The sequence below is a fragment of the Polypterus senegalus genome, chromosome 8 (genome assembly GCF_016835505.1).
Source record: "Polypterus senegalus isolate Bchr_013 chromosome 8, ASM1683550v1, whole genome shotgun sequence".
NCBI lineage: Eukaryota > Metazoa > Chordata > Cladistia > Polypteriformes > Polypteridae > Polypterus > Polypterus senegalus.
In genome coordinates, this window is record NC_053161.1 from 112,184,514 (window position 1) to 112,206,041 (window position 21,528).

Sequence of the window (21,528 nt, forward strand, 5' to 3'; positions counted from 1 at the left end):
ATAATAATAGAACAGTAGTGCATAAACATTTGTATGAACAGTCTATATTAAATGCCAAGGGACCTTGTATGTGGCTGTAATATGCGTCACTGTATTGTGTGCATTTAAATTTTCTCTCTCAATAATACTGGTTTGTATTTCCGTAAAATGCCAGTAATTTTGTCTGACAGTAATACAGTGGAACCTCGGTTCACGACCATAATTCATTCCAAAACTTTGGTTGTAACCCAATTTGGTCGTGAACCGAAGTAATTTCCCCCATAGGACTGTACTGTATGTAAATACAATTAATCTGTTCCAGACCGTATGAACTGTATGTAAATATATATTTTTTTAAGTTTTTAAGCACAAATATAGTTAATTATACCATAGAAAGCACAGCGTAATAGTAAACTAAATGTAAAAACATTGACTAACACTAAGAAAACATTGAACAACAGAGAAAACCAACACTGCAAGAGTTCGCGCTATAGCCTTACGACCTGCTCGCTAAAAACACTTTTTTTAATGAGTTTTAAGCACAGGGGAAAAAATGAACATTTGAAAAATCTGTAATTTAATAAACAACCAAGAAAAGTAACATTGATGCACGCGTGCGCCTATGTGTGTGTCTCTCTCGCTGGCCTGTGTGTGTGTCTCTCGCGTGTGTGTGTCTTAAGCACGCGCCTCTGTGTCTGTGTGTGTGTCTGCCTGTCTCTCGCCTGTGTGTGTCTGTCTGTCTGTCGCGCGTGCCTGTGTGTGTGTGTGTCGTGTGTGTGTGTGACTCGTGTGTGTGTCTCGTGTGTGTGTGTGACGTGCGCACGCCTGTGTTTGTGTGTGTGTGACTCGTGCGCGCCTGTGTGTGTGTGTGTGACACGCGCGCACATGTGTGTGTTTCTGTCTCTCTCTCTGCACAGGGAATGCACAGGAAGAGACTGAACACGTGCTGTGTGGCCCCGCGCATGCGCACTTCACCAGAAGACACACACACGGACACCTGGATGCACATAAGGGTTTTATTAAAGAGGATTGTGTTCAGGGCAAACTAGCTGACTGTAAATAACAAACTGCAAAACAGTATAGACTTTTAATAATGTGCTTTTCAGCCAACTTTTGAACATGTCAGATGTCTGCAGCTCTCTGTCACTGCATTTATACAAGTAAAGTCAGAGTAGAGGTTGCCAGATTTGCTAGACGCCATATTAACTAAAGCTAAATAGGAAAATCTGAGTAAATTTCAACGCTCAGGATCTCCTGCTTAATTTATCTTTAATTATCTCCTGCTTGTTTGTTGGAGAGGTATCTTTAGACATTAAAAAGTGTTGTTGCTGTGCAAAATGTACAGTTTTTAAATTCACATTACCAGGGCCATAATGCAATTAGGATATGGAAATATGCTGTTCTGGACTGAAATGGAGCATAACTTTATGCAGACGGCCTGCGGCACTATGCTGGGTCAGTGACACTGTGGTATCCCTTTGTTCTGCTGTTTAGCATTGCAACTCAACTGTTATTTTCTGATGAGACAAATTTATTTTCACTGGGAAACAGTGACAGCAGCAAGCAAGATGAAGAAATCACATGCTTGCTATTCATCACATGAAAGTCTGTATGTTTTTTAATGATTTTTTTAATGAAATTAAAGGGTGTACAACAGGAAACATGAGAATGAGCTAAAAAAGAAAACAGCTGTGTTACTGACTTCCCCAGCACCAATTACCACTCACCCCACTCAATGCCTAAATACCCCAATTAGAGGCAAAATTCTTCTGATTCATGGGTAAAGGGAATGAGAGCAAGAAATTAACTATACCACCCAAACTGGCTGGATGAATGATAAGGGCAGATAAATAAAATGTATAATTACTGTATATCAAGGTTTCAGTCAACTACATCAAAGTAGGCCAGTCCTCAATGAATTTAACACACATTTGAATAATTCAGTATGAAGGTGGTTCAAGGCAAATTTAACTGAAAAAAGGGCTGGCAATTGTCAAAATGGCTGAGTTCAGGAATTTTCCAGCAACAGGTAAGAAGTAATCTTTCTGCTAAAGTGCCAAGTTAAAACAGTTTTTGCTGATGTGAAAGTAAAAAAGACGAAGAAAGGTCCAAGAAGAGGAGAATCTGCAGCACACAAGTAACATTCAAAGAAAGGAATGAAGAGAGAAAGTGATGAACTTTTTTTTTTTGCATTTTATTGATTTTTGTTAAATCAAATAACATTCCATACAAACAAGCCAAGTTTTACAAAACTAAGTTCAAAACAAATCAACATGTAGGGGTTTTAAAAAACCCTTCTCATACAGTACACACCCAAACGTTTTAAGCAATGTTGACTAAAGTTGCTGCTGGGGCCCAGCCAAGATTAGTGACCATGAAGTTTAAGCTTCATAAGTTTCATAGTTGATCAGCCCCTGCTCTGATGTAAATGGCAGTGTGGTCTGCCTTCTGCTTACTGAAAGTCTATGATCTGCTCCATGATTTGTTGATATTGACGGTGAGACTGATGTCCTGGCAGCACAGAGTGAACATATAGACCTCTTCTCTCTAAGCCATTATCACTGGGTGATCAGCCTTAAGACAATGGCCACGTAGTCACAGGTGAACAAGGAGTAGAGCACACAATACTGAAAGATGTATTGCTGCCAATACAGTATACACATGTAGTGTGGTCCCCGGCCGGGACGCCCAGGAAGACCGGAGGAGGGCTTGTGCCTCCTCCAGACCGTGAGGGGGCGTCCGTCCTGGTTATGTTGGGGGCCTCGGGTAAAGGGCTTGGAAGCCCAGCCCTGTAGGGACCCGTGGCCACCGGCAGGCGACGCCCAAGTGCCTAAATATCCCGGGAGCCCAGCACTTCCTGGGAAGACGACAGGGGACAGCCGGGTGCGCAGCCGGCACTTTCGGCACACTGGGGTGTGGCCATAAACGAATGACGGGAAGCAGCTGGAGCCCATCTGGGTTCCCATTTAAGGGGCCGCCTCCCTCAAGTCATTGGTGGATGTCGGGTGGAATAGGACAAAGCTGGAGAGGACGGGAGGCGGCCAAGAGAGAGGCACAGAGACTGTGTGGCCTGGACAGTTGGGGGAACGGTGCTGGAGGCACTGGGAAGTGCACTGATTTAAATATTGTAAATATTGTAAATAAAAGTGTTTGTGGGTGAATTTACGATGTCCGTCTGCCTGTGTCCGGGTCCCAGTTCACAGTAGTTAAGAAGTCCAAACTCCAGTTGCAGGAGTAAGTCCAAGGTTGTTGCAGCACAAAAGTGTTAAACACTGAGCTGTAGTCTATAAACACGACTCTGACACATGCTCATCTTATACAGGGTGACACAGAAAAGCGGGAACTTTTGAAATGCGTAGTAGCAGCCATGTACAGTTGGCAGCACTGCAGAACAGGGACCTTGAGCTATAAACAATCTCGCCATTTAGTAATTTAGTAATCAATTGCAAGGCAATCAATGGCAGCTGTGCGAGAATTGTTCGGTAACCGTGTCATCTCAAGATTCGGTGACACTCCCTGGCCCTCAAGATCACCGGATTTGTCCGTTTGTGATTTTTTCTTGTGGGGCTATCTTAAGAGTCGGGTCTACACAACTCGGCCAAGGCTGCTGAATGAATTGAAACAAAGAATTCAAGACGAAATTCGTGGTATCCCAGCTGAGATGTTGCAGCGATCAATGGGGAACCTCAACAGCATATTGGAAGAATGCATATGTACAGGAGGACGCCATCTACAGGACGTAATTCTCAGACAGTGATAATTTGGATTACTGTCTCTTAAAAGGCAAGTTGTAGTGGTTCAATTGTTGTCAATAAATTTTTTTTGTTGGATTTCTTCTATTTTTATTGGGTTTTTCAAAAGTTGCCGTTTTTGTGTGTCACCCTGTATCTTTATCTCTAGCATAGCAGCTTTTATTATTAAGTTCCTCCAGGATTGCATAAAGTGTAATGGATATGGCATCCTCAATGGATTGGTTATGATAACATGCAACTTTTCTGGAATTTTACATTTTAGTGTGTTCCAGCATTTCACTATAACGGAAGTGAGCACAACTGGTCTGTAGTAATCGAGACAGGCCACTTTTCTTTGACGTAACTGTATTTTTGAAGCAGGTGGGTACCAATTATGAAAAATACAATTTAGTATATGAAAGTGAAAACATCAGTAAAAAATAATTTGAGACGGTCTGAAGGAATGTTATTGACACACAAATCGAGAAAAATGTTCAGAGAATGGCTGCCGGGGATGCATTAACCACTGTGCAGTTTAGTCCCAATGCCCATGGGCCAAGTACAATAAAATTAGACAAGTGAAAAAACAAAGTTCAACTAAAAGTCCCAGCAGTCATCCACATCACTCTGGTTTTAAACTATAAATATATATAAAAATATAAACAGGAACTGGAAAAGTATATTAATAAAGAAGTAACATGAATAACTTCCCATATCCAGAATCTCACATAATGATGTGGCACATCAGCTTTCAGTGACTATTTTTTTTAAATCAGTGGACTGACCATATGCAAGCACTGTCCTGTTCATCAATGTTTCATTACAGGAAAAAAAAATCATTAAACAAAAAACAGAATAAAAAGTTCAATTAGAAATGTATCTAGTGCCAAAGGAAAGCTTAAGATGTCCCTGGTGGCTGGATTATGAAGATTACAGCAGAGAGACTTTAGCAGTCTTCAGAGGAGCTGAGCAACTGCATATTTTTATTCAAGTCAGGAAATACATACTTTTATTCTGGGATGTTCATCGAAGCTTAGTAAGTGAACAGCGGGGTCTTGAAGATAATTCTGAAGGAGATGAGGAGGCCGTGCAGTCAAGATATTATGAATGCTACAAGATCATAGTTTAAGACTATGTAATAATTAATGTCTGTTAATGCTTCTTGCGAGAATACCAGTGTGGATAAGTTGTAGTAATAAATCTAAGAGGTTAATAAGTAAATATGCTTTTAGGGCTTAGATACAGAGTAGCAAGGTATTCCTAAAGTTTGATGTTATGGCTTCCCAGTGCTTTGTGTCCCTGCCTGGGTTTGGATTGTCCATCCAGCTATAACTATTCATATGTGTGGTCCTGAGTGGCGCTAAATTGGCCCTGTGTGCTTATGAGTAGAGCGATTTACTGACATTCCAACCCAATATTGCAAGGACATGCTGTGGCTCCTTGCAATCCTGAATTGGAGAGCATCAGGTTATGTTATGTTAATCCAAAGGGGTTTTGGCCAGGGGCTTCATGTTAAATTTAGTCTGTGACTAATAGTTTCAAATAAATTCCTCCTTTATGCAAACTGTTAATTATGCAGTCACTCTGAAAAGATTCAAATTCTGTTTCACAGGATGTAGTGAAAAGTCAAGCAAAATGACACCTTTTATTGGTAACTAAAAAGATTACAATATGCAAGCTTTCGAGGCAACTCAGGCCCCTTACATCTTGCCTGACGTAGGGGCCTGAGTTGCCTTGAAAGCTTGCATATTGGAATCTTTTTAGTTAGCCAATAAAAGATGTCATTTTGCTTGACTTTTCACTAGATTCATAATGAACACGTTAAAACGCCCTATTTTACAGGAAAAGGCTTTTTCAGTCTAAAAAACTCAACTTGTGAACTCAAACCATTTTGAAATCTGAAACCTTATGTGAGCCTTAGGCTACTTTTATGTTTATTTCTGTCTTTATGAATAATCCTTACAAGAAAGAAAAGCTAAATAAATAGCTTTACAGCTGATTGCAAAGCCAATGGACAAACTCAGGCTAATAAGAGGAATACCTGATTTCCCAGATGACAAAAATGCCTGACCACCCGAGTGGTTGTAAGAAACAGGTGATGCAATTATTTCTTCCATTGTAGACTGAGTTGGATTTTTAAAAGGGTTTTCGAAGGTGAAAGCGAGAAAGGAGACACAAGATAAGAGAATACAATACATAAAAGAATACAATACATGTTGTATGAGGAAAAAGGAAGGCATAAGAAACATCAGTAGAAATCCAAATTTCATCTACAATGCATGTATGTAACATTTATCGAAGGTTTCCAAATAATTCAGAATAGTTCAAATGCAGCTACCAGACAAGTATACCTGAACTAGTAAAAAACTCCACAGTCCAAGTGTCTTTTTTAAAGATTTTATTGAAATTCAGAGCAAACAGTTCACACAAAAAAATAGGGGGGACATTTTTGATAAAACACACAAAAACGAGGAAAATGTATGGGATTCTGCTTGAGGATTAAGTATCTAGGTTACATTTCTTATTGTTTCTATATGTTATCTCATTCACACATCTATGTAGATAACAAACAGAATGAATATAATGGTCAGAGAACCCTATACCCTTCATGCCTATCTATTTAACAGTTCATGTTTCTTTCTAGCTTTCTAACTTCAATCTAAGGGCTAGTCTACTGTCACACAGACCTAACATTGCGAACATAGCATTATCTTTAACTTACAGGGGGTTAAACAGAATCTTCCATTATCTATTTTATGTTTTATTCAATTTTAAGAACAAGCAAATTAAGGTAAATTTACCATTAACATTAACTTAAAGTATGTGGCTCTTACAATGCATACTGACAGAAAGACAAATTAGTCCCATGCCTCTGAGTACCCTTGCCCAAGGTAATATGTTACCTATGTGGAGTTTACATTGTCTCTCTGTATTTATACCAGTTTTCTATAAGGTATTTAGACATTAATACGATAGATCGTTATAGGACCATCCTCTTAAAGTTAAACAATGATGTTTAGGGGGAAAATACTAAAGAAACAATAGAGAGTAAGAAAAGAAACCTGCTCTGGGAAAATACTTCTGACGGACCATGATTCAGGCATCAGTTGTCCTCAAGTTCAGATATGATCGTCAGGTCCACCCTTCTTTAAATGCATCAGTGTTAATGTTGATTTATTTTGTTTTATAATTGTGTCTTTCATTTTTCTATTCTTTAATATGTAAAGCACTTTGAGCTACTGTTTGTATGAAAATGTTCTATATAAATAAATGTTGTTGTTGTTGTTGTAGTGTGTTAACTCGGCATAATTGGTGGCAAAAGAGATTCTAAAGATGGAAACCTCACAGCATTAAAGAGTTCTCTCAGCTGTCTGGCTTAAATATGACTCTTTATAGTGCCGTGCTATTACTCTTTATAAACATACTGGCTGCATTGAGGTGTTCAGGACAAAAACAACCTGAAGACTGCCCAGCAGTTTTACTGTATTGTTGAACTTCCAGAGGCGTTAGCTAAGAGGTGGTGGGACAGGTCATATCTTGTCCGAGATGGACGTGTAGTCGAGTGCAGCTGTAACACTAATAGAGCGGGACAGGCTGGAACTTGTCTCAGACAGTCGTATGGTAGCTCGTTGTGTGAACGTACAATGTGTTGCAAAGCTGAGTGTGTCCGCTTGGGCTGAATGAGAAGTGAGGAGCATACAAAAAAATGTAAAAGTACATTCATACACCATCTCACCAAGTGCAAGTCCTTCTTGTATAAGCTTCTAAATCTTCCACAGAATAAATGACAATTTCCGTGGCTGTGGTTGAGCATGAGCAGGGTGGACTGCTTCATACACACACACACACACACACACACACACACACTCACACTCACACACAGGTCTTTCATTTATATGTGTCTAATAAACCTCCTTCTCTGAGAAACTCCCTTTTTAGGTTATTATTATTATTATAACTGCTTTGTTTGGATCTTTGTTTGAATCTTTTATTGCCCAGAGGGGACTGGGCGGTCTCATGGTCTGGAACCCCTACAGATTTTATTTTTTTTTCTCCAGCTTCTGGAGTTTTTTTTTTTGTTTGTTTCTGTCCACCCTGGCCATCGGACCTTACTTATTCTATGTTAATTAATGTTGACTATGTTTATTTTTTATTGTGTCTTCTATTTTTCTATTCTTCATTTTGTAAAGCACTTCGAGCTACATTTATTGTATGAAAATGTGCTATATAAATAAATGTTGTTGTTGTTGTTGTTTACATCATTTTGTATTAACTACATTGAAACCTTTGGAAGTACGATCTTCAAACTCTCCAGTTAATTTTTTGAATGTGGTGCCGTCCTAAGTATAATTTTCATGATTCTTTCATGACACTCATTTTATTTCATTTTTGGATATGTTATTATTGTCATTTTTGTGACAATCATGCTGCCATTTATTTAAGTGACTAGCTGTGCTGCCCATCAAAGACAGGTTGAAATGTAAGTATGTAATGCTGACCTCAGTATTAATTTTTGCAGTGCTCATTACCGTACATATGTCTCCGTTATATGCCATTTGGTATGGGATTCGTAAAAGCAGTGGTAATGTTTGTAAGGTGCCATCTTTTGGAATAACAAATCCAAAACATGTATTGCTTAAAATGTTTGTGATGTGCCATCTTTTGGAATGACAGAGACATAGCAATCTGATAGACACACAGACACTTATCCTTTTCTTATGGTAGATTTCTCACACATGCAACTATTTTCTACATTTTTTTTCCAATGGGCATTATAATATTATTGATAGCAATGATTTTCATTGCTAATTACATGAGTGAGTGGTGCCACCATTATAAAACATTCAGACTGGCATCTAAGTTTTTCATAAATATTAAAGGACAGTCTAAATGATTCTTAAGTACAAGATATTTCAAGAATTAATAACTGTTGTGAGCTGAGTTATAGAACCTACAATGAGCTTGAAGCTACGAAATACAATTAAAAGAAAACATGAATGGACTGACAAATGGAAGAGGAAATATCAAAACAGTTGTCTTTAAACAGTCAAAAAATCTAAGTTTTGGAGGACAAAAACCTAACACCAAGTTTAAAGGTCACGAGCAAAAAGTCCAGAGTACTAGGAAATCTTTTTCCTAATTAAATTTTCAACCAACATAAAGAATTTTATTTAGAAAATACAGTAGAAGTATAATTTAGAATTTTTCTAGGGACCAACTAAAAAAGTGTTAAACACAGGAAGAGTGTTAAGTGAAGAAAAGTATCACTGATTTGTTAATATCACAGTAATACGGGTCTGAGTTCACTGTGTGTAGTTTTTTTAATAGTTGCACTGTAGCTATTTTTAGGATTACTAGTTTTGATCCACTTTGAACATATTCAAAGATTTGTGGAATTATTATTGTCATTTGTCATTGTTGTTTCAAATTCTTATTCCTTTTCATGATTTCCACTGTGCTGTTAATAGCAATGGAGCCTTTATTAATCTACAAGGGCTTGAGGCTTGATTGCAGTGTGCATACATCTTGTTATTTATCAAAAATAAAACTCTGCAGCTCAGTTCCATTTTTTCACATGGGAACATTAAATCAGGGTTCCACTCTATCTATAAACTTGGACATTAACCGCAGTGTGCTGCAATCTTAAATAACAAGCAAGCGATGACACAACAATGCCAGCAGTCGTGTGGTAGCAATGGACACTGGTGTTATATGCAAAATTACTGCAGATCGGAAAATGCACATGAAGCACTGATTTCCTCAATTAAATCTTAACCCAAAGTGGTGACACTTATATCACCATCATTTAAATATATTAAATAACCTAAATGATGAACCAAGGAACAGAATCCTAAATTAATCAAAACTAATAGTTATAACAAAATTATTAGAGGAACTTGGATCCCATTTCTGTACCATATGTTAGTATATCATTTATGTTTGGGCTTTAGTAAGTATCTGTATCTTCTGATACCATTTTGCATTCTGTTTTTGGAGGGCTGCCACCAGTTTTGAATGGCACTGACCATAACGTTCATGGCCAATATACCTGCTTGCTGCTGGTCACAAGACAAGAAGGTCATGCGTAACATATTGTAATTATGTAAGCTGTTCAGATCTGGCATTAGTGTGCTGCATCCTTTTTATTCTTCATTCTTTTCTCGTGTAGACAAAGCTAAAAAGTGCTTCAAAAGAATTCACTCTTAATCCTGACTTTCAACTTGACTTTGTTTCTTGTTCTGTGTTCAGGATTCTCTTAGGATTCTGGCTCTTTCTCTGATTATAAGTCTTTCTTCTCCCATACTCTCCATTATCCTAGTTGCACAACTCTGGTCTGCATTTGGGCTCATCTCTCGCTCTACTTTTACAAACATGACATCAATGTTTGTAGCTGTTACCACATTTACAATAAACTACATATTTTATATACCCAAACTGGACATTCTAAAGTGGTTTAAATGAGTATCTGTATGGATCTAATCATGGAGGTTCACATGCTCACCTCTTCGTATACATAGGTGCAGTCTTTTTCATTTAATTGTCTTTTTTGTATGAATTTTTTCTTGACTGTATGATACAAAATACAGTGAGAATTAAACATCTGATATATTTTCCAGAAGGCAGCCAGCCCCATGTCTAGCTTTTTAATTCTAAATCCAGGGCCAGCCTTAGTGATAGTAAAGTACAAGGCCACTAGCTGGTGTCCCCACTTCCCTATCCTAAAGAAAGGTAAGAAGGTTGGTGAATCAATTTTCTGTTCAGCAAGAGAAAACAAAGTCAATTGGTATAAATGACCTGTTTAGAAGTAAATTGATTATATTTTACAAATGGCATCATGAATAATTTAAAGTTCAAGTAATTCTAAATTGCAAATGATACGCTGAAACTAATTTTCTATTGGGTATTTCCCTCTATCTGATTTATTTTTGATTGCCTATTTGAGCTCTTCCCCAATTCACATTAAGGAAATCTATGTTTTGCTGCACTTTTTTTAGTTCTGTTACCTGTTATTCGATAAGATCAAAGTTGCTTAAAACTGTTGAAAGTAGAATTTGGGTTGCATTAAGTAATGATAGTCTCAAAAATACAGGGCTTAATTAAACAGACAATTAAATTTGTCATCATATTTTCTTTGTTAATGTGTTGACTGTTGAGCAATATATATCTTGGCCGTGAACATTTGAATGAATGCTGGGGTGGAACTCCCAGGAATCTCAAGAAACTGATGCCCTCACTGACCACTGATCTGGAGCTTCTCTCTCACTTACTCTGTCTCTCTCCCCACATCAGCATTCTATCCAGTGACAGATGGAGAAGGACAGGAAAGGAAGCATGGTCTGGACAGGATTTCCACACTGAAGAAAAGCTTTTTAATGCATAACAAAACTCAGTTTGGCAAAGCAAAGTTTAAAGCCCCAGTGCAGAGACTCTGCTTCCATAAGTTTGTGTGGGTTTTTTTCGTAACTGACATAATGCAAATAAAGCAAATTCACACTGTTTGACATAAAAGGATCCTAACACTGCATGTCGATTAATATTATAAATGAGATATGACGAGTGGAGAGTGGACAGTGGAGGAGAAGAGTACAAAAACTCCTATCTACAGCATCCTTGGATAACGTAAACCTCTGGGAGGTCCATGGTCCGTTAAGAGAGAAACTTGTAGATGAAGGCAGCTGGAGTCTCAGTCTTGGAGAGTTAAGCCAACTGGCCACCCACCCTTCTGGACATTCTACAGTGCAATAGAAGTCTGTGCTCAACAGTCTGATAAGAAGACTGAATCTTTTAATACTTGGATTTCAATGCTTTCGTTGTCTCAGGTACATTTTCTATAAAGTTTGACTTCTCAAACAGTGTTTGGATTTCCAGTGAAGTTCAGAAATGCCTCTCATGCTGGGTACTGTTGGATGGCTATGAGATGTTCATTTCAGGCTTTCACCTCTGGCTGGAAAAACAAGTTCACTCCACTGGTTATTTACCCAGTCAGGTGTCAGCTTTTTATTCCAATGGATTTGGTTTTGTTTTTAGCTCCTATTATGTTATCTAAAAATCTCCTCTACTATTGTTAAATGCTGTCATTCAGGTGTGAGATACTCCTGTGTTTCTGCTTCCTAATGTGTAGCAAAAGATTCTCAAAGTAACTTGCTTTTTTTCTGTAACCTATGACTATTTTCATGGAAAAATTGTTAGTGGCCAACAATGGGCATAGCAACAATAAGTAACATGGTGGCAATAGCCATCAAATATACTTCACAAAATGGCGATGACTGCATGACTTTAAAATGGGGCACTGCTGTGATATCATCAAATACAATAAAAACAAAGTCAAAAAATGTCCTAACATGGCCAAAAATAAAATGAACACTTTGTAAAGGTAGCCAAATGAGTACCCATTTCAAGTGTGAACTTTAGCCTCCTTTACAGGTTGTTATGGGGACAATATTCACATTGATAAAGATCATAAAATCCATCTTAGCAAACCTGTGGAAAGAAGTGCAACACAAGATGCTAAATTATACCACTCAAAGTTAAAGCAGGTAGGTGCTGTGTGATTTGCTGAGGGCTGTATTATTTAGAGGGTGATTTATTGTTGCTGGTCGAGTACGGCTTTTTTGAAAAGCTTCACAGAGCCACCGGGGAACTGTTACTGTTAAATGAAAAGATTCTGCTAACCGCTAAATGAAGGAGATGGCCCTTCTGGCACTGAGCAGAGATTTGTCAATTAAAAAAATATATATGAAGGTTGACATCCCGAAGTGGGAATACACTGGAGGAAACCAGCTATCCCAGGACAGATGTGAGTGTCTGTTGAAGGGGGGAAGAATAACTCTCAGGGGTAAAATGTGTAAGGAAACATTTCTTGTTTTTTTAAAATGGGAGCCACTGTATGTTTTATTTCTACCATTTAGTGGTGCTGGCAGGTCAGTGCCAGTAATTCATGATCATGGGCTTTAGCAGAAGAGGCACAAGGTTAGCCATGGCCTTGTCAAGAAGCATACTGGTGATGGTTTGTTACACTGACAGTGAAATACCTGATACTTTGTAAGAGAGTGGTGTTTTATGTTGTTCTGGTATGCTTTTAGGGGGGCCCAGATATCTCTCGTACTTTATATATGAATGGAAAAAGTGAGCTGTAAGAAAATGTGCCTATCTCTCTATGGTAATTTAAACAAGCTACTAGATTTTAAAAATAAATACATATATACATATGGTAAGATGGGGGAAGGCAGCTTCTTTAAAGCACTGCCTCCCCCAAGTCACTAGATGGCAGCTTTCCTGGAGTGTAGCGGTGCCCCGGATTCCCGCAGGGCACCATGGGACATGGTGTTCTGTATCTCAGCCCTATTGGATACCGTGGGTGCTGCCAAGGGATGCTGTGGAAGGACGGTGGGAGACAAGGTTCTTGCCTAATCCGAAAGTACTAGCAGGTCACATGAACGGAAGCCCAGAAGTACTTCCGGGGTGACTAATATAAGTTATCCCCCTGACCCAGAAGTGCTGGCAGGTCATGTGGAAGGAAGAGCAGAAGCTCTTACTGGTTGGACAATATATAAAGGACTGCCTCAAACCCAGTAGGAAAGCCTGAGTCAGAAGGGGGTGAACAACGCTTGCTGGGAGGTGCGGAGGAGAAATTTGTGTGGTTTGCGGTGCCTTATTGCCTGTTTACCTGTGGCTGTGGTGGCTGGAGAGTACTATGAAGAATTTAAAGGAAATAAACAAATTCTTGGTGCTTTTACTCTGTGTCCTCAGTGTCTGTCTGTTGGGTTTGAGGAGCAACAGTGCCCTCTAGTGTTCACTATATATATATATATATATATATATATATATATATATATATATATATATATATATATATATATATATATATATATACAGTAATCCCTCGCTATATTGCCCTGCTACTTTTGTAGCTTCACTCTATCGCGCCTTTAATATGTAAGCATATCTAAATATATAATGCAGATTTTTCGCTGCTTTGCAGGTTTCTGTGAACATGGATCTTTTTATTTCTGGTACATGCTTCCTCAGCTGGTTTGCCCAGTTAATTTGCTCCAGCAGACCCCCGTGACTCTGTGTCCAGATTTAGCGGGTTGGGAAATGGATGGATGGATGGATTTCATAGAAGGGATGCTATTGGCGGATGGCTGAGAAGCTACCCAATCAGAGCATGCAGTTAAGTCACTGTGTGCTGATTGGCTCAGCGACGGAGCGCCGAATTCGATTGCATCAACGTGTTTCGCTGTGTAAAGAATTCACTTTTGTGCTCTTTTGTGTTTAACTTTGTGCATAGTCAAGCCCTTCGTTATGACTCCAAAACGATCTGTCTATTGTAATGGCTGTAACATACGTGATATCGGAGACGCTATGTGAACATATGCTTTTTACTTCGCGGATTTTCACCTTTCATGGGGGGTTCTGGAACGCAATCCCCGCGATAAAGGAGGGATCACTGTATGTATATATATATATATATGTATATACTAGCAAAATACCCGCCATGGCTAAGTACTGCCTTAAAATTTTTATTAAGATGAAAATTAAACCTTTTTAAACTGAGGGAAAATATACCAATAATTATTTGTTAAGGATCTCTTTGCATGCCATGTTGTCAGTTCGGCCCTCCAGTTGTAATATGACCAAGCTGTGCGCTGAGCTTACTCTTGAGCATGCAACGTACAGTTGGCCATGTGAACAGTAATCTTGTTTCAAATCTCACAGCTTGGATTGCTGCTGTCATAATCGGTTTGAGTTTCGTGGTTTGTTTCAATTATGACAGTATTTGCAGGACTTGTGTTGAAGAGACATTCGGCATCTGTCAAGCGTTGTAAGTATACAACCAGTTTCATCGATAACTTCACATCCAGCTTTTGAGAGTTTAAATATTTCTAAACATCAAAGTGTCCACTACTGAAACCGTCACCTGTCAATCTAAGATGTTTAAGAGGCATTGGTGGTTGTCCAAAGGTGTAAAATATTTGGCCATTTCGGTACACTTGAAAGTGACAACCGAACAATTCAGCGGCAGCCATCAACTCACATGCAGATGCATAGGTGAAGGGCTTAAGCATTTCACTCTTCTAGTGCTCCTGTGTAGTATAATTATCTCCTGTACCGTCATCAGTCCACACCTTGAACCTGTCCCAGTCATTCAATACATAAGACACAATGTTCCTCCGGATATCAAGAGTGAGCCTGATATGGCAATGCAATATGTAACAAAGAGAATGGAAAAGATAGGTGCCATCTCCGGGCATGGAAACCACTCAGTTAGTGACAGTTCTTTGATCGATGGTGATCACCTCGATAGACATGTTAATGCGGGTACGGTTGGAATGATAAAGGAAATGGGTACCTGAACAATGTAAAGTAAGTCTAAAATACCTACACAATAACTATAATCGTAATAAATGAACAATAAAACAGCGTAGAAGCTGTGGATTAAATAAAAAGGCTGTAGTTATCAGCAGGGAGACGTGAATACTGGAATAATGGATATTGGCAATAATGGATTCAGTGAGGTTATCAGAAATAAACTTGATGCACTAGGATTAAAAGTTAAGATGGAAGTAAAAAATTTAGGGGTAACCGTTGACTGTAATCTGAATTTTAAATCACATATTCATCAGACCACTAGGACAGCATTTTTTCACTTAAGAAACATAGCAAAAGTTAGACCTCTTATATCATTGAAAGATGCGGAAAAATTAATTCACGCTTTTGTTTTCAGTAGACTAGATTACTGTAACGCACTCCTCTCAGGACAACCCAAAAAAGACATCAATCACTTGCAACGAGTGCAGAATGCAGCTGCTAGAATCTTAACTGGGAAAAGAAAATCCGAACACATTTCTCCAGTTTTGATGTCACTACACTGGTTGCCTGTGTCATTCAGGATTGACTTTAAAATACTGCTTATGGTTTATAAAGCCTTAAATAATCTCGCTCCATCTTATATATCGGAATGCCTGACACGTTATATTCCAAATCGTAACCTTAGATCTTCAAATGAGTGTCTCCTTAGAATTCCAAAAGCTAAACTTAAAAGAAGTGGTGAGGCGACCTTCTGCTGTTATGCACCTAAAATCTGGAATAGCCTGCCAATAGGAATTCGCCAGGCAAATACAGTAGAGCACTTTAAAACACTGCTGAAAACACATTACTTTAACATGGCCTTTTTATAACTTCACTTTAACTTAATCCTGATACTCTGTATGTTCAATTCTTCATAATAACTATTCACAGTGGCTCTAAAATCTGTACTGACCCCTACTCTCTCTTCTGTTTCTTTTCCGGTTTCTTTGTGGTGGCGGCCTGCCCACCACCACCTACTCAAAGCATCATGATGCACCAACATTGATGGACTGAAAGCCAGAAGTCTATGTGACCATCATCATCAGGTCCTTCCATGAAAACCCTAAATACAAAGAGGACTGTTTCATTTATGTTAGGTAGATTGCCCAGAGGGGACTGGGCGGTCTCTTGGTCTGGAACCCCTACAGATTTTATTTTTTTCTCCAGCCTTTGGAGTTTTTTTTTGTTTTTTCTGTCCACCCTGGCCATCGGACCTTGCTCTTATTCTATGTTAATTAATGTTGACTTATGTTTATTTTTTATTGTGTCTTCTATTTTTCTATTCATTTTGTAAAGCACTTTGAGCTACATTTTTTTTGTATGAATATGTGCTATATAAATAAATGTTGATTGATTGATTGAATACTGTGGCGAAGCAAGGAAGGGAATGTAAAAACTGGAGCGACAGACAGCCTTATATAGGCAGGCAGCCAACAACATGGGAGGCGTTGGGATGGGGGAGCCAATGCCACCTCACATGGTGACCGAGCTGCAGGCTATGGACGTATATATGTACGTAAGTAGGATTCAGTTAGCGTTGGGAACCCGCATACCAAATTTCTTGAAGATGGGCCCATAAGTAACAAAGACCGTTGAAAAGTTCAATATGGCGGCCGACAGTGGCATCATACCACTGAAATAAGTACCAAATTTCAGCATTCTACATACACGGGAATTTGGAGAATTAGTGACGTTGGAAAGTTCAATATTGTGACAGTGGTGTCACAGCATCGAAATAAGTATGTACATTGGTTTCGGTTAGCACAGGGAAGCCGCCTACCAAATTTCGTGAAGATGGGGCCATGAATAAGAAAGTTCAGCATGGCGGACATTGTTGACCGTTATGACCGTTACGCATAGAATTTCGAAATGAAACCTGCTTAACTTTTGTAAGTAAGCTGTAAGGAATGAGCCTGCCAAATTTCAGCCTTCTACCTACACGGGAATTTGGAGAATTAGTGATGTTTGGAAAATTCAATATGGCGGCTGACAGTGGCGTCATACCACCGAAATAAGTACGTACATCGGTTTTGGTTAGCGCAGGGAAGCCACCTACCAAATTTCGTGAAGATGGGGTCAGCCTTCTACCTACATGGGAAGTTGGAAAATTAGTGACGTTGGAAAGTTCAATATGGCGGCCGACAGTGGCGTCATACCATCGAAATAAGTACATACATCGGTTTCAGTTAGTGCAGGGAAGCCGCCTACCAAATTTCGTGAAGATTGGGCCATAAATAAGAATGTTCAACATGGCGGACATTGTCGACCGTTATCGACCGTTATGACCATTACGTGTAGAATTTCGAAATGAAACCTGCTTAACTTTTGTAAGTGAGCTGTAAGGAATAAGCCTGCCAAATTTCAGCCTTCTACCTACATGTGAAGTTGGAGAATTAGTGATGAGTTAGTGAGTGAGTGAGTCAGTCAGTGAGTGAGTGAGTGACTCAGTGAGGGCTTTGCCTTTTATTAGTATAGATATATATGTATATATATATATATATATATATATATACATATGGAAGTGAAGGTCTGTGATACGGCTGGAAATCCACAATGAGAGAAAATTAATCACGTATCTTAAGATTGTTTTTTATCCCTAAGTTTCCTACCTGGAAACATCATCAAAGGAAAATGACTAGACTTACAGGGACCCAAGGCAAAATATAGTAAATAAGGAGGGAAGGATAGGTGGATGTGGGTGGGGGATTTATGAGGTGGGGTTTGGAGGGCGTTGGTCATAAAGTCTTATTCATTATTTGCATGTTTTTTCTTTTCAAGCCTGCATATGTTGGGTTATTGTCCAATGTCTCTGCTGCTGATTTCTTGCTTTTAACATTAACAATGGCTGAGGGCAGCATTATTGTAGGCTTGTGCGCTAGTTTGCGCTACAAATAAATATATACATACATACATTTGGGGGTGGGTAAAAGTAGGTTTACAGTTGTGAGTACATGAAACATATGTATCATTTTGGTAATCTGAGCACTTACAAGATTGTGCTTAAGTGCACTTTGCTGCTGTGACATTATTTTCAGCTAATCTATACTAATAAAAGGCAAAGCCCTCACTCACTCACTCACTCACTCACTCACTCACTCACTCACTGACTCATCACTAATTCTCCAACTTCCCGTGTGGGAGGAAGGCTGAAATTTGGCAGGTTCATTCCTTACAGCTTCCTTACAAAAGTTGGGCAGGTTTTATATCGAAATTCTACGCGTAATGGTCATAACTGGAAGCTGTTTTTCTCCATTTACTGTAATGGAGATGAGCTTGAACGCCATGGGGGCGGAGTTTTGTGTGACATCATCACGCCTTCACGTAATCACGCAGTACATAGAAAACCAGGAAGACCTCCAAAAAGCGCTGAAGAAAACATGCATTATATAATTTAGAAAGCAGCGAAACAATAAGAAGTGAGCGAGTGACATATACAACCATATTTATGAGTTCTGCTACTTCGGAAACAAAGCACGATGTAAACCTACACTTTAAATTAAGTTCATAGACAGGCTGCCGCTGGCGTTTGTAATTTAGTGCCTGCCCATATAAGGCCGTCCGTCAGCGGCAATCCAATAGCAAACTCCCACTAAATATTCACGGGTTAAGGACTGTGCTTATGCAGAGGAAGATGAGATGGTCAGGGTGGTGTTTGGTACAAACTCAGCGAAACTGCATGAGAAAGTTTTAAGTGCCAGGACTAAGGTAACATTAAATACAGCCATGGACATAGCACGAGATGGCACCAGCACAGCTGGGAAACTTCGATGCATGTACACCGAGCGGCTCACGTGAACTGACGCAGTGCACAGATAAAAGCAACAGTTCCAAAGAGCGCTGAACAAAAACCGAATTACACAATTGAAAAGGCAGCAAAAAATATGAAGCGTCTGATACATACAAAAGTTAATGTCCCGCTAAAGGAAGACAGTGTAAAAAAAAAACCCGTGCATGCAGTGTGTCACGGCTCAGATAAAGAAGAAGACGAGCTGTTTATTGATGCAGTAAGAAACGAATCGATGAATTAAACCTGTCATCTTTACAACGATTGACAAACACGGAATGTAACTTGAACACAACACATCCTACAAATACGAACCTGATTGAAAGAAATAATGATAATCAAATCCTTGATGACAGCAACACTCAGTAACACTCACAAAACAAATACTGTATATTGACAGTCATGTTACGTTATTTTTAAAATGTTCCCTTTTCTTTTCTAGCTTTTTAACACACTACTTCTCCGCTGCGATACACGGGTATATATATATGTATATATATATCCCGATCTACATACTCGAATAATGGATACTTTATTCGCCATCAATGATTGTTTTGGTAAAGCCATAATCAGTGTATTCATTAGATGAACGGTAAAAAAGTAAGAGCGAGGGGAGGATGACTTATTGAGGCATGCAGGCTGTAGTCGCGTCAACTCTATCTGAATTGCGCGATCACATTTAAAAAAATATATATTTTCAAGTTCTATTTAGTCCATATGTGTCAAACTCAAGGGCGGGCCACATCCGCCCGGCGTGTAATTATATCCGCCCCGAGATCATTTTATATACTGTATTATTGTTATTAATGGCCCGGGTATATGAAGCGCTGGTAACACAATAAACTACAGATCCCATAATGCAGCGCTTCAGCTGCCTTGCGAACACTTACCGCGTTAATCAAGTCTAGCTTATGATGCTGCAAGTTGTTGCGAAGCTAGCTCACACGATGCTGAAGAGAAAAGTTGATTCTGAAAATAGAACCTTTAAAAACCGATGGGAGGCTGAGTATATGTTTACTGAACCCGTGTGTCTCATTTGTGGAGCTAATGTGGCTGCAATTACAGAATTTAATCTAAGACGGCACTATGAGACAAAACATCAGGGTAACCTGAATGCAATGCAGAAGATACAGAAAGCAGAAGAATTAAATAAGAATCTGACACTTCAGCGGACGTTTTACCGTGCACAATCACAAAGTGATTTCAAGTGAAGCTGCTTTTATGGGAGACACAAATGCACCAGTGCAACTTTCCCATCTTTCCCTGTTGCAAGTAATGTTAAACCAAGTCGTCACTACGGTGTTCCCAAATACGCACTTTGCTGATAAACTGAGCGCACTGAGTTTGCACGGCGCTTTAGTGACTTTGAAGAACAAAAAAAGTCTGTCTACATGCGGCTCGAACCTTGTGCATGTTTGGTAGCACATATCTGTGTGAGAAGCTCTTCTCAGTGATAAAGACTAACAAAACAGCACACAGGAGTCGCCTCACTGATGAGCACCTGCAATCCATCCTGAGAATCTCCACAACACAGAACCTCACACCAAACAGAAATGAACCTGTTGCCAAAAAAAGATGCCAGGTGTCCAGCTCTAAAATGACATGTGAGCAAAGACAACTGAATGATTTGATTTGTTATTGCTGAAAGGAACACATTTTATTTATATTTCTAGGTTTTGTTATGCAGCATGTTCATATTTGAATTTGTATAATTTTGACAGGATATATTTTTATGGAGAGCAAAATCTTTTGGGATATTTAAAATCTAAGTTTATTTTTATATAAAATTACATAAGAGTAAAGAAATGTGAATGTTTGTTCTTTTAACGTTTACTTTATTTCTAACTTGTATAATTTAGACAGGATATATTTTTATGGAGAGCAAAATATTATAAGTTGTTTAAGGTTTGAGTTGATTTATTCACGAATAATATTCCTGTCTGTTTTACCATTCCTACCAAAGATATTTCTGTCGACTAAATAAAAATTCCTTCTATTTAAAATTTAAATAGAACTTGAACAAATACGATAGTTCATAATATCCACGCAGACTTGCACGTAAGAGCGGAGTTATCCGTTTTAACAAGCAGCGTATTGCACTGATACGAAATAGCTGTGTGTGTATATATGTAGATATGTATGTATATGTATATATATGTTTATATATGTGTGTGTGTATGTATGTATATATATATGTGTGTGTATATATGTAGATATATATGTATGTATATATGTGTGTGTGTATATATATGTGTATATGTATAGATATGTATATATATATGTTTATGTGTGTGTGTGTAATATATATATATATATATATATATATATATATATGACAGCAACACTCATCACTCACAACAGTGACAAAACAATTACATTGACAATCATGTTACGTTATTTTCAAAATGTTTCCTTTTCTTTTTCATTGCTTCTTTAACACACTACTTCTCCGCTGCGAAGCGCGGGTATTTTGCTAGTAAAGTTAATAAAGCTATTGAGTCAATAAAGCTATCACAATAATCATAACTTGCATGTCTTTTTCCATATGAACAAACCTACCTTTACCCACCCCAGTATACGTACTGTATATATAAATACAGTATTCTAATGTATGTCAGTCAGAATTGAAGCAATCTCTGAACTGAAGAACTGAATCTTAAGAAGATGGGCTTTCAGTAATGT